The 13,460-nt window shown below is 52.2% G+C and overlaps 1 protein-coding gene across 2 annotated transcripts in view; it reads right to left on the reverse strand.

Annotated features, from left to right (window-relative positions):
• The window catches only part of GRID1 (glutamate ionotropic receptor delta type subunit 1), a 694,055-nt gene that overhangs the window by 579,877 nt on the left and 100,718 nt on the right, over positions 1-13,460 (reverse strand). The gene's annotated exons all lie outside the window — the stretch shown is intronic.

Here is a 13,460-nt window from a genome sequence, read left to right on the forward strand (position 1 = left end):
TCCACCCTTGAACAGACTTGGCAGAATCTGAAAGGACCAACATGGGCCAAATGCCAGGCGCTTGAAACCCCTAGCATGCATTGGTAGCTAGGTCTACCCATCTCCAGGCCTCCGGGCCAGACCAGGATGTGGTCCTGACCACTCTACCAGCCAAAGGCCAACACAACCTGGCCAGTGGAGGGACACTGTCCCAGGGCCCAGGTGAGGTCAGCATTAGCCTGGAGGGGGCGGCGAGTGGTAACCATCCTGGACAGAGCTGGAGCTCCTCCCCTGAGCGGAATAAGAGCCCAAGGGGCCTGGGCATCAATCTGTACACCTTTTCTGGGGCCTATGAAATGAACCCTTGGACTCAAGGACTGCCCATAGAGGGGGCTGCCCTTGCCTCCTTCTGCCTCCCACTTCCTCAGGAATACATAGAATTTCCATCCCCAAAAACCCACAAGCAAAGTCTAGAGATAGCACAGAAAGAGTGGCTTCAGAGACAAAGGCACTAATGAGGTGGCTTCTGCCAGCAAACAATCCCCTTCACCCACCAACACTCTGCCACCAACGGGGGAGCAGGAGGGTTGAGCACTGACACCTCCCCTGGGGCAGGTGGGTGGCCTATTTACAGACATGCCACACCAAACTGGGAGGAAGAGAGCTAGTGGGGGGGGCGGGGAAGGCTGATGCCTGGATTGGTGGAAAAAACATTATAGGAATCAACAAGAAATGACCATGAGTTTCAGAATTAGCAGGTTTGGAGGAAATGCCGACTTTCTGCTCCAGCCATATAACCTGGAATAAATCAGTCTCTCTGGGCCTCAGCCTCCATCTGTAACCTGGGTGTGACAATCCCCATCTCCCAGTTACTGTCAGGATTGAAGCTGGAGAATGCACATCAGTTCACAGTGTCCTGGCACGCTGCAGGCACGGGGAGAAGGAGCCACACCCACCCTCCCTTTCCCAGGAGAAGGTACTGACCTCCCTGGGACCCACCCTTGCCCTAGTCTGCAGGAGGAACCAAGACCAGAAGGGAGCTGATGCCTGCACTTCCTTTGGTGCAGAGCAGCACACAGAAGACCCTCCTATCCCCACTTTCCCCTTCAGATGGAAAAAGGGTCCTTAGGAGATGGAGGGGTTCCCAGAGGGCTCCTTCCCAACAGCAGGACCTGGGCCCTGGGGTGAGGACTGGGAGGCAGAAGAGAACCCAGCACGTGGCCACCATAGGCCAGCAGGGGCTGCCACCAGTCCTACCTTCAAGACTCCCTCTAGAGCAGAGTTAGAACTTCCCCCCACTCCTTGGCTCCACCTTACCCCTTCCCAGTCTGAACACAGACCTGACTGTGCTCCCTGCCCAGCCCTTAGACCAAGGGTCAAAGTTCCTATCCTCCCGTGAGGGTCTTGCTTACCACCCAGGCTCTTCTCCCACCCTCCACCTCCATTCTCCACCGATCCTGACCCACCTCCCTTCCTCCACCCTCTCCCACCCAGGGGACTGCCTGGGACTCCTTTCCCTCAACCATCGTGCTATGAAGTCAATGCCTTCTTTCATTTCAGAATCATGCCAGTGCCCCCTCCTTGAGAAAATCTCCAATCACCACCCAATTACGCGGCCTCCGGGTCAACTTACATGAGTTCACTTATATGTCTGTCTCTCCACAATAGACCCTTCCAATCCTCAGTTATATAGGGCCCTCATCAATGTTTGATGAGTGGATGCACCTCTGGATAATTGGATGGATGGATGGATGGATGGATGGATGGACGGACAGATGGACGAATGGACAGATGAAGGGATGAATGAATGATTGCATAAGATGGATGAATCGTTCCAACGAGAAAGCCACATGAAGAAGACGCAAAGCCAATATGAACATTGTCTCCAGGGGCCAAGACTCCCTCCACGCAGTGGGGCTCCACCAGAGGGTGAATACGGCACATGTCCCTCTGTTCACAGCATTCAGGGCCCTACCCAGGAGCAAAGGGCTGGACAAGGTGGCCCCTCCAGAATCACCTCATCAGGAAGCTTTCCCCTCCTGCTGCCTTTCCACGATCACTTTCTCAGTGCACAGGTCTTCCAAAAGGGTGGGGTGGGGAGGCCTCAGCCCCGGAGCATCCTCGTGGGCAGAGGGAAATGCTGTCAACAAGCAGCAGGCTCGTGCAAGTGTGCAGCACCTCGGTTTCACAAAGGGACACTGCGGAGGCCCATCCAAGGACCATTTTAAAACTGTGTGTTTTCCACTCAATGTGACAAAATCACAACAAATTACACACAGTCTTGGGGCTACTCCTACACCTGCCCTTCAAAGGCCCCTCACCTCCCAGGAGCTGGTGACCCCCAGCCTCAAAGAGCTACCCCCCAGCTCTTTCTGGAAAATCCTAGATGTGCAACCTTCCATTCAGTTCCCTGTAATATCAGGCCCCAGACGGAGAGGCCTATGGGTCTAGAGTCGGGTCGGCAATACCACCTGAATGCACTCAATCCATGAGCAGGAAGGCAGCACAGGAAGGCCTCCTCCAAAGGCCTCACACATTGGAATTTGCCTGCCGATCACCGCCAGCAGGAGTCAGAGGCAGGACGAGGCAGCAGCTGGAGTGAACAGGCTCTCGATGACCTGGCTGCCTCTGTGGTCACTCAACAGGAGCACCAGGAATCAGGGAGCATGGACACCGGGCACAGACATGGATCCCTCCCAGCCACCTGTGCGTGCGGCCAACGGCTCAGGGCACCTGCCAAGGCTTCTCTAGGTCCAGCTGAGCTGAGGGCTGTGCTGCAAAGCTTTGTGAACCGAACCAAATCTCCTGCAGAAGCATCCTGATGGGCGCTCTCATTTCCTAAACGAGGTGCCTCCAGCAAGACCGGAGGCAGCCTGTGCAGGTTGGTGTGCTGCTTCGTGTCATTTCTACTCCACTCCAGGAGTCCCTGCTTTAAACACAGAGAAACACAGTCTCTGAGCTGACCCAAAGCGGCCCTGCGACTAACTGGCAGAGCCAAGTCCAGAGTCTGGGTCCTGCTGACCCCCAGGGACCCAATGGCCTCTGAAGCAGTCATGGGCCCAAGGAGAAGCAGACATTGGGCTTGGCCCAAGAAGACTTTTGCCATCACGCCCAAACATGGAGGCTCTGCCTTCAGCCCCAGGCTGCCCAGGTCCATCACATCCACTCAGACCTTGCAGTGAATGGCACCTTCCCCTTGGGCCCACTGGGACTCCCCCAGGCAGCTCACCTAGCTCCCTTCTCCAGCTTCTTCCTGCCCCAGCACTCCAGGTCCCCTCCATCAGAACACCCAGCACACTGTGCCATCACGATGACTGACAGGGCTGTGGGAATGGATCCAGAAGGTGCAAGAAGAAATGATTGGACAATGACTACGTGGTTTGGCACCCACTCACTTTGGTGTCAAAGGAATCCAGGAACAGCAAGGAAACGTTTCTTCCCCAAACAAGCAGCAGTCAAAGACCTCCAGTTTCCTAGGCCCAAGACGCTCAGCACCTATCATGTGTTGGTAGCCAAGTGACACCGTCTGATGCCCACCATGGACGGGAGGTGGAAGGGTGTATTTACATAGTTTGTGATCCCTGAAATAACATTACATCTCCAGACGCCTCCAGCTGCGTGTGAGCTCCTGGTGCACAGTCTGAATTACCTCCACGATGATTTCATGCTGAATTTGCTGAGTCTCCGAGCAGAGTCATAAATGTAAAGGAGGAGCGTTTCTCTGGGCCTTCACCACATCTTTCATCCAGAAAATAAGTGGTGATAATATTTGTAATATGTTTACTGACAGGACCAGGGGCTCTGTGCAGATAACTCTTTCATGACACAAAGTACTTAACTAAGATGGAAAATGGCATTACTCATGTTAAATTCAAAATGAGCATTTTGTCCCAGATTGCTAGAAACCCAGTAAATGTCATTAGCTATCTGAGGTTACAGTGAAATCCGCAAAGGGTTACTCTTTGGTAATTACATTTACGGTAGCTATAGAAACAAGGGACATCAGACTGAGCCGGCTGACAGTTCTGTCTTTTCCCCCCAAGAATGGCTCATCTGCATGTTGTCGTCTCCAAAGACTGGGCTCCAAATCATGCATCTCGGCAGCTTGCTCTTGGGAGAACTGTTTTCCCCACAGGCACCAGGCTGGAACCCCAGGACAGGAGCTGCTGTGATTCTCGATTGGAAACTAATGATAAAAGACAGAGATGAGGAAGGAAGCTCTTCCTGTGGCTTCTGCATTGAAATGTGCCTCCCGAACGTGTGAGGGAAGTTATGCTTCCTGGGGTCCTCCTTCTGTGGCAGATGCATTATTTATGGCCAGTGTGCTCTGGTGCAAAGCTCTTCGGCCCCTCCACCCAAGAGCCCCACACTGCCGTGGGGCAAGTTCCAGGCTGACCTTGTCACCCTTAACACCCCTCCCTCTGAGACTAAGAAACACACCCATCTGAAAGGAGGCCTCAGAGCTCCACTGGCCTTCTCAGACCCATCTACGCCGCAGGCAGGACCTGAAGGGTCAGGAAAGGGGAAATGAGAGCGCAGGAAGACGCACTTGGGAGCTGGAGGGCGCTTCAGCCTCAGGGGCAAATGAGACGGATGGAAGGACCCTATTTGCCAACTAGAAGGACCAGCATCTTCCCTCGTTGCCTGTAACTGCCAACACCTCCCCTCACATCTCTGACAAGGCACCACCTTCTCGTCTCCTGTGTGTGACCCCCGAAGGCTTCCCCAGCACCTGATAGCCCAATACCTTCCCTGTCCAGCCACACATAAAGCCACCGGCTTTCCTGGTCACCCAGGAACACCTTCGGTTGCCTCCTGTCACAGCCAGCACCCTCCTTTGTCGTCTACACCTACAGCCAAGAGCTTTCCTCCTTAGCTGATACAAGGCAACACCTTCCAGCACCTAGAGGTGTGAGCACAAACCCCTTTCCTTACAACTGGGTAGCAACCAGCACCTTCCCTCATCACCTGTGACAGGCAACCTCTTCCCTCAGCATCCTTGACAAACATCCGCTCTCACAGCCTCTGTGTGGCAGTCAACACCAGCCCTCACCAGTTGATGCCTGTCTGTCCTCATCACCTAGAAGCACCAGGATCTTCCCCAGCCGTCTTCCCTAGGCCGACGGTTCTCCAAGTGTGATCCTCAGACCCACCGCACTGGGAACGTGTTTGCATTCCATGTCCCACCCAAACCTAATGATTCAGACACCTGGGAGGTGGGGCCCTGCAATTTGTGTTTTTGAGCAAGATTTCCAGGTGATTGTCATGCATATGAAATTTGAGAACCACAGTGGCTGCTCTTTAAAGTCACCTGGGGAGCATTCAAACACTCTGATACCCAGGTGGCACCCCCAGAATGCAGAGGCCCTGGTGTCACAAGTTCAGGGCGGGGGGCGGGGGTTCTATGTGCAGCTGGGGCTGAGAGCCAAGCTCTGGCCCAATAGGCATCTCCAGAATGGCAGAGAGGGCCCAGCAAGCTCCCAGCTGTGCTGCTAGCAGAGCCACCTAGAGACTGGCCGACACCTGTCTGATGTCCAACAGCTGCCTCCAGACCGCAAAAGTGCCCAGAGGACCAGAGTTCCTGGCAGCAGACCTGCCCAGACCCATGCTTGCTACGGCCCCCTGCCAGGTGTCCCGGAGCTACCCAGGGACCCCGCTGGCTATGCCTGCTGAAGTGCTGCTCATCACCTCCCTGCCCACTGCCTGCGCTGACAACGGAAAGCCTCAAGGACCCAGATTAAGGACCAGCCCCCAGGGCATGCTGCAGGAGGGAACCCACTGGGACAAATCCTGCTCAGGCCTGGACCCCAAAACCCAAGACAAGGCCTGCCCTCAGCAGCCAACATCTCTCCCTAATGCTCCCCACCACATCTCCAGCCCCAGGAGCCCTCTACCCACCAGAATGTCACCCCACTGTGATCCCTGCCCTCTGCTTCCTGAGAAATCACGATTCTTTGAGAAAGGCCTAGAAGAATACAAGCCAGTGCAACCCCGATTGGTTAAAGTGTAGGTGGGTTTTTTTTCTTTTCTTTCATTTTCAAAGACTCTGTCATATAATTACTATATTACATTTATACTTTAAAATGAATGATTAAAACAAATTTTCTCTAAACCTCACGGCCTAGGTCAATGTCACACACGCACACACACACAGACATACGCACATACCCGCCCCCTTCAGGAACACCTTCCCTCGGCGCCCCACTCTTCGGATGTTGCCATCTGTGTGCACACCCGGCTGGGCTCTGAGCACCCGTGGCTCAGGAGGCCCTCCTCCTGCTGCCGTCACCAGCCCTCTTGCCCAGTGCCCAGCTTTGGCCTCAGAGGAATCCCACTCTGTTCCAAGGAATCCTGGGCTATCCTCTGCACTGTCCCCACAGGAGTTTAACTTGGTCCCATTGGGCCGAGACCCTGGAACACCCCCTGTGTCTACTCACCTGTGCTGGGCGGGGTCAGCAGGGGGACACATAACTCAAAAGGAGTTTCAGGGCCCTCGCCTCAGAGGCTCAGGCCAGGACACACTCCATCTTAGCTCTTCATATCCCACACACCCCCAAGCACCACACCCCCGGCCACAGGGTGCACACGACAGCCAGTCATCAGAGCTCCTGGAGAAACAGGATGGTTCAGATCACAACCCTGCCTTCCCTTCAAGTGCAAGACTGTGACAGAAACTTCAGCTCTTCAGAAGTGAACACAGGCACACAAGTCCCCAGGTGTATCTGCTTGAGTTCTGTCTGTATGTCTTACTCAGGACAGCCCTGGGCAGAGGGACAATTCCAGGAGCACCTACCAAATCCCTCCCACTCCTGGGAGGCTCTCTCTGCTCTTCTGCTCTCTCTTATCTGGCCTAGGCAGGGGCTCTGTTCCTATGGCATTTGATCTGCCAAAATCAAACGTCATCATATCCCCACAAGTCAGTAATTAAACTCAATAGTAATTAAAACTCAATAATTAAACTCACCGCATCGACAAGAGAATCCATAGTTGACAACAAAGAAGCCCACTCTCCATTCCAGGGAACCTGCTCCCAAGCAAGTATTTCATTCACAGAAGCTGGGGGGACATTGAAAAGTGATGGGAAGTGGCACCACATGGAGGTTAAGGAGCACTTTTATAGATGCACATGCCGTCACAGCCTCACCTGGCCAGCTGCCTGGTCCACCTGCACCCCCCAATCCATCCTCGTCCATACCCCGTGAGGCCAGCCTCCAGGATTCCACTCCTGGGCTCCCTGGTCCCCTGGCTCCTCCTTGAGCCACCGGGAGGCATCAGCAGGCAGAGAGTTGAGCTGGACCCACATTTGCAATGGCTGTGTTCCCCCATATGAGGACACAGCTCCCATCAGGCAACTTTTCCCTTCCCGCTGCTTCCTTCTCGGAGGCTCAGGAACACTGCCCCTTCCCCTGCCCTTTCTCGGCCCACAGATGGTGCACTCCCTGGAATCCTGGTTCCTGAGTGGTTCCTCTTCATTCAGCTCTGTTCAGTGACCCCTGGGAATGTGTGATCAGTTTCTTGCCCTTCACTGGCTGATTTACCTGAAGAATCTGCACCTTTAGGCTTTAGAGTTGGGTTTCAGCCAAGTATTTTGGACCCTTCTCTGGGGTGGGCCATGTGCCCATACCATCAGGTGGATGTAGAGATTAACCAGGTCCAAAATAGGATGATTCCTAACAATCAACAAAGCGTCTCTGGTGATACGTCTAAGGGCTCTGTCCGCAGATCTGTCCACTCAACTCGTATGAGTGATTTGGCAGAGGGTGTTGATTGCTCCTGACCCCACTGCAGGGCTAGTTAATGTACTGAATGGCAGTGTTGGTATCCAAAAATGTTTCAGCCATCTGAAACAATGGGCCATATTCAGCAAAATATACCTCAAAAAGAGACAGAGAGAAGTTGAGAAGTTTAGAAGGCCAAAGGCATAAGAGGAAGAAAAGACTCTGTGAAAAGCTTTTGGAAGACACGCTTAAGCTGAATATGAGCCAACGGACTGATGTGGTCAATTCTGGATGAATTAATAGCATGACACCCAGGATGAGAAGGAAGGGGGGCGCCTGGGTGGCTCAGTGGGTTAAGCCTCTGCCTTCAGCTCAGGTTATGATCTCAGGGTCCTGGGATCAAGCCCCGTGTTGGGCTCTCTGCTTGGCAGGGAGCCTGCTTCCCTTCGTCTCTCTCTGCCTGCCTCTCTGCCTGTTTGTGATCTCTGTCAAATAAATAAATAAAATCTTAAAAAAAAAAAAAAAGGAAGAAGGAAGAGACCCCGCACCCCCACACCCCAACCCCTCCAGCTTAATAACCAGCCAGATGGCAGCTTAGAGCTGAGTTCCACTCTGGGTTCTAATCCAGTAGAGATGGTGGTACGATGGGGAAAGCTTGGAAGGGGAAAGCCAGGCCAGGTGTGCAGGACATAGAAACTCATCACAAGCTGTGGCTGAGGAGACCAGAGAAAAGCCTGGCAAGAAGCCAGTCAAGGGAGAAGGTGGTATAAGAGCCACTCCAGACACCTAAAGGGATTATCCCCAGGAAGATAAAGAACGGGGGAGCAGTGCCAAGGACTCTCTCTCTCTGATCCAATTAAAACTGTCTGCAATCACTGAAAAAAAAGAGCGCGAGCAGCACCAACAGTGACAAGCCGAAAACGTGCCCAGCCTCAAACTACACACTTCCCACCACCAGCCAGGCCTCTGGGTGGGTGTCCAGGCTTACAACCGGGCTTTCCACCCCCATGGAGGCCACCAAATCCCTCAGCAAAGCAGGAAGGAACAACAGAGAAAACACAAATATAAACAAATAGGTAAAGGAAGTAAAATCTCTGCAGTCTAATAGAGAAAGAAAGAGAGAAAGAGAAAGGAAGGAAGCAAGGAAAGAAGGAAGGGGGAGGGAGAGAGAGAGAAGGAAGGAAGGGAGTGAAAGAAAGCAGGGCAATGTCAGAGGGATGGCCAACTCTCAAACAGACTCATACATAGAGCATAAGAAGAGTCTGGAAAAATGCTACCAGTTGTTTTCAAAGAGAACAAGAAATATATCAACTTTATAACAGAGTTATAAACAAAATTAATACCTCCATACAAATCAGTGGGTGCCAGAGAGGAGGTCAGTAGGGGGAATGGGTGAAATAGATAGAGGAGATTAAGAGGTACAAACTTCCAGTTATCAAATAAATAAGCCATGGAGATGAAAAGGTCAGCATAGGGAATAGTCAATAATACGCAATAATGTATGGTGACAGACGATGACTATACTTACGGCGGTGAGCACTGAGTCATGTACGGAATTACTGAGGCAAAATGTTGTATACCTGAAACTAACATAACACTATGTTATCTGTACTGCAATAAAAATGTTTTTTAATTAATATCTCTATCCCTCTAATGAGAATGCTTTTGGAAGCAGTAAAAAACAGAAATGGCACTGCCATTTCTTCACTGTACCAGTAAAACAAAAAATATATTTGAGATCATTCGTATTAGTGTTGTATTAGTCAGTTTAAGTTAAGATATGCTGTCATAATAAGCAACCCCAAAATCTCAGTGGCTTACATAAACAAAAGGTTATTTTCCCCTCGGCTCCATGTTTATTGCTGGTTGGTCACAGCTCTGCTCTATGGTTTCTTTATTCAGGATGAGGAAGCAGCCCCAATCCCTCATGGCAGAAGAGAAATCAAATACACCAGAGCCATGTGACGACTCTTAAAGCTTCCATTTGGAAGAGGCTTAAGACACCCTCACCCCTATTTCATTGGCCCAAGCAAGTCACATGGCCAGGGAGGACACCATCAGAGCAGCCCGCACATCCCCCCACTGAGAGAAGCAGTGAATATTTTGAACAATAAGACAGTCTACCACCATACCCAGGACACAGAATACTTGAGTGGAAGCTTTCTTTAACGGAAAAAATGATAAGCATAAGAGAAAATGCTAGAAGAACCCAAATGCAGGGGCTTGGGTTCCTGAAGAACACATAAGAAACCGAGAGCAGCTATCTTCCTAAGCCTATCACCAGAAGAGTTCCCAGAGCTGAACAAAGAACTGATATCAGAAATCAGAGGGACACAACCTGTCTAAGGAAAAGTTTATACACGGAGAGGAATGCTAAGTTTCATGGATGAATAATGTTTAAATCTCCAAGAAAAAGAGAAGGGGATATTCTTTTTTTTTAAGATTTTATTTATTTATTTGACAGACAAAGATCACAAGCAGGCAGAGAGGCAGGTAGAGAGAGAGGAGGAAGCAGGCTCCCTGCCAAGCAGAGAGCCCGATGCGGGGCTCGATCCCAGGACCCCGGGATCATGACCCGAGCTGAAAGCAGAGGCTTTAACCCACTGAGCCACCCAGGTGCCCCGAAAGGGGGATATTCTTGATGAGGGAAAGGGTACATCTGTGGGCTTCCAGAGGTAGGTGCCAACAGGGGAAGTCTGTCCCATGTGCTCCACAGCTACACCCTCAAACACTCGAGAGAAGCCCTAAGAACACAGATGTGCTCCCTTCGACGCGCTTTGCCCCTACCAATGGGCAGATGGCCGGGCCACCCCAGAGGTATAGACACCACACTGGCTGCTTCCAGACCTCAACAGCATTTTTCTCTCCTCTTGATCATAAATCTGGATCTGCCCATGTTCACTGAGGACAGTCTAGTGCCCAACCCTGCTCAGATGTGTCTGCAAATTATCTGCATGCAGTAAACAAAATGTCTCTGAAAGGTTAAAAAATGATAAAAATCACATAAATGTATATTACAGATAAAATTACACAAATAAGAATATTAATAGATGAATTATAAAGAAAAACAGGGGAAACACGGGCACCACCAACACAGGGGTGAAAGTTTCAAATCAGAAAAAAAGAAGTTAATGACTTGAAATTTAAGGAAGCCAAGAGCCACGCTGGAATTGCATCCCTAATCGTTCACGTCTGTGCAGGAGCACATACGGGAGAGGGGGGCAGACAAGAGAAAGAGAGGGAGGCAGAGGTACAGAGGAAGGAGAAGGATGGGAAGAATCCAGTAAGGGACATCAGGCACGTGGAGAAAGCTGGTTAGGGGCCATGTCCTGACCTCCATCCAGAGCAGGCTCCAAACGTTTTCCAAGAAGTTCCTTAGAGCCCCCCAAGAGGGTTCCTCCAGTGGAGATGAATGTGGGAAGCACCTGACCCCCTAGCTCCTGGAGAAGCTGGCCAAGCTAGGACTTCCCACTGTGATTCCTTTCTGGGGGAGCATGTGAGAACCCAGGCTGTGGTTTCTCCCTGTGAATTAATGTGCTGGCATGAATTCAGCCAAAATCAGTGTCTCCTGAGCTTCTTAGTGTGAGTCCCACCTAGTCCTCAGACAACCATGAGTCTGTCCCCTGACCCCCACAGCCTATGGAGTGGCCTGGGCAACCACCACGCTTCTCTCCTATGCCCCGTTCTCTGTTCTTCCTTCCACAGGGAAACTCAAGCCCAGCCGACGTGACTTCTTGCCCCGTTGGAGCCAGCGTTTCTAAGTACCATGTGCCAGATGCTAAGCTCCACACTGTGGATATAACTTCAAGATCATCCTTACACCAACTTTTATAGCCAGCGGGGACCAGGATCACCTGCATTTTAGAAAGGAAAGAAACAAGGCTCAGAGAAGTTAGGTAAGTCTCGGAAGGTCACAGAGCCGGTGACAGAACGAGACTTAGAAGCTGGGTCTGCCTCAGAGGCCTGAGCTCTCCCACAAGAGAAGTGCCTGGCTTCCCTTCCTTATCCCAGCATCTTTAATGGTCCCTGCAGCACATGTCAGCCTGGACCCAGCAGGGTCTTCAGGAACTCACCCTCTCAGTGGGGACACAGACAAGCACACCGGAAAGAACGACACCAATAGGTGACACCACAGAAGGTTCAAGGTGAGGCGAGAGAGTGCTGTAGGGAGTTAGGCCAGCGGAACAAGTGAGTGAGGGGAGGTGGGAGCTGCCCCTCCAGAAAATGGAAAATCACCAGTCAGCCCCGCTTCCCCAGAGCCTGCTTGGGAATGTGATAACCATGATAACAGACACGGACAGTGATGGAAAGCGAGCCTCCCAGGGGAGGCCCCCACAGCCAGACTCCACAATTACCGGCAGCTCACCGACAGCTCTGGAGACGACAAGACAGACAGCTCCTTCACTTGCGATGCAGGAAATGTTTTGTGTTTTCTGCTTCGGCTTTAATTCTGAGCTAAACAAAGACCCGGTGGGTGGGAGATGCCCAGGGAGCCCACTCAATGCCTCCCAAACATGGTTCCAAAACCAGAGGAAGAGCAGGAGCTGGGACTGGGGCTGGAGGGGAGATGGCTGCCATCCTGGGAAGGGGCCAGGGCCTCCAGCCTACGCCCTGGGGAGCAACACACCCAGCCACTTCGCAAGCCCCACGACAGTCCAGGATCTATGCTTGGAGGCTTCCTCCTCACACACCTGGAAGGTGGTGCGAGTATCATTCCAATTTTGTGCAGGAGGAGACAGGCTCACACGGAGTATGTGACTTGCAGCATCATGGGACAGAGTCAAGTTCCAACCCACCCTGTCAGAACCCAGAGCTCTATGTTAGTAGGGCTCGCGGGACCCTAGCAAAGAGGCAGGTCAGACAGGGCCTGCCAGTCTGGGAAGAGGGTGGGATTCAAAACCAGCCACTGTCCATTCTCTGGATGAGATGTGAAAACGCTAGCACCAAGCCCAGCACTGGGTAAGTGCCCAGTAACCGCCGCGACTCAGAAGACTGAAAGACCCATGAGGGCAGGGACCTCATCTGCTTTGCCCACCAGGGACACCAGCACCTGAAGGGTGCCCAATGACCCTGCTGGGAGATGCTCCGTCAGCGACGAGGGATCCATGCCCTAATGGATGCTCCACGGATCTGCGGCAGGCTTTGCTCACCAAAACCAAACCCCAGACATTTTGGGAACATTCCTTTTCTAAACTCGGGGCTAGAACAGTCAGAAACTCTGGTGCAGCAGGCAAGGAACCGGGAAAGGGCATGACAGAGGAGGGAGAAGGCAGAGCAAGATGCAGTCTGCCCCAAAGGCCAGATTCTGCCTGCCACATGCAACCCAACTTTGAGGGCCCTGGGCAGGCGGCACATGTAAGTAGCACCAGGGCCATGTATGCATCCAAAGAGCCACCAGCACACTGGTCAGCCCTGCTCCCCAGACCAACCCCCAGAAGCCACCACATGGCCGCCCTGCTCACCATCCCATCATCAGAGACCAGCCCAGGACCTAGTACAGAACATGATAGAACATGAAAGCCCGAAGAGCCTAGAGTGTGCTGGGCATTGCTCCAGGAGCTTCCCTCTTCATAATCAGTCTTGCAAAAGGAAAGCACTATTCCAGGGTCAGCAAGTGGCAGAGGTGAGGCTCAGAGCGAAAGCAATTTGCCTAGAGTAACACAGCTAGGAGGTGACAGCAATGAATCTGGCCTTAGCCTATGCTCTTTCCACTGCCACATGTGGCTTCTAGGAGGAGGAGGAAGAAGAGGGACACAGGGGCTC

Source organism: Lutra lutra, chromosome 14, assembly GCF_902655055.1.
Source record: "Lutra lutra chromosome 14, mLutLut1.2, whole genome shotgun sequence".
Classification (NCBI taxonomy): Eukaryota; Metazoa; Chordata; class Mammalia; order Carnivora; family Mustelidae; genus Lutra; species Lutra lutra.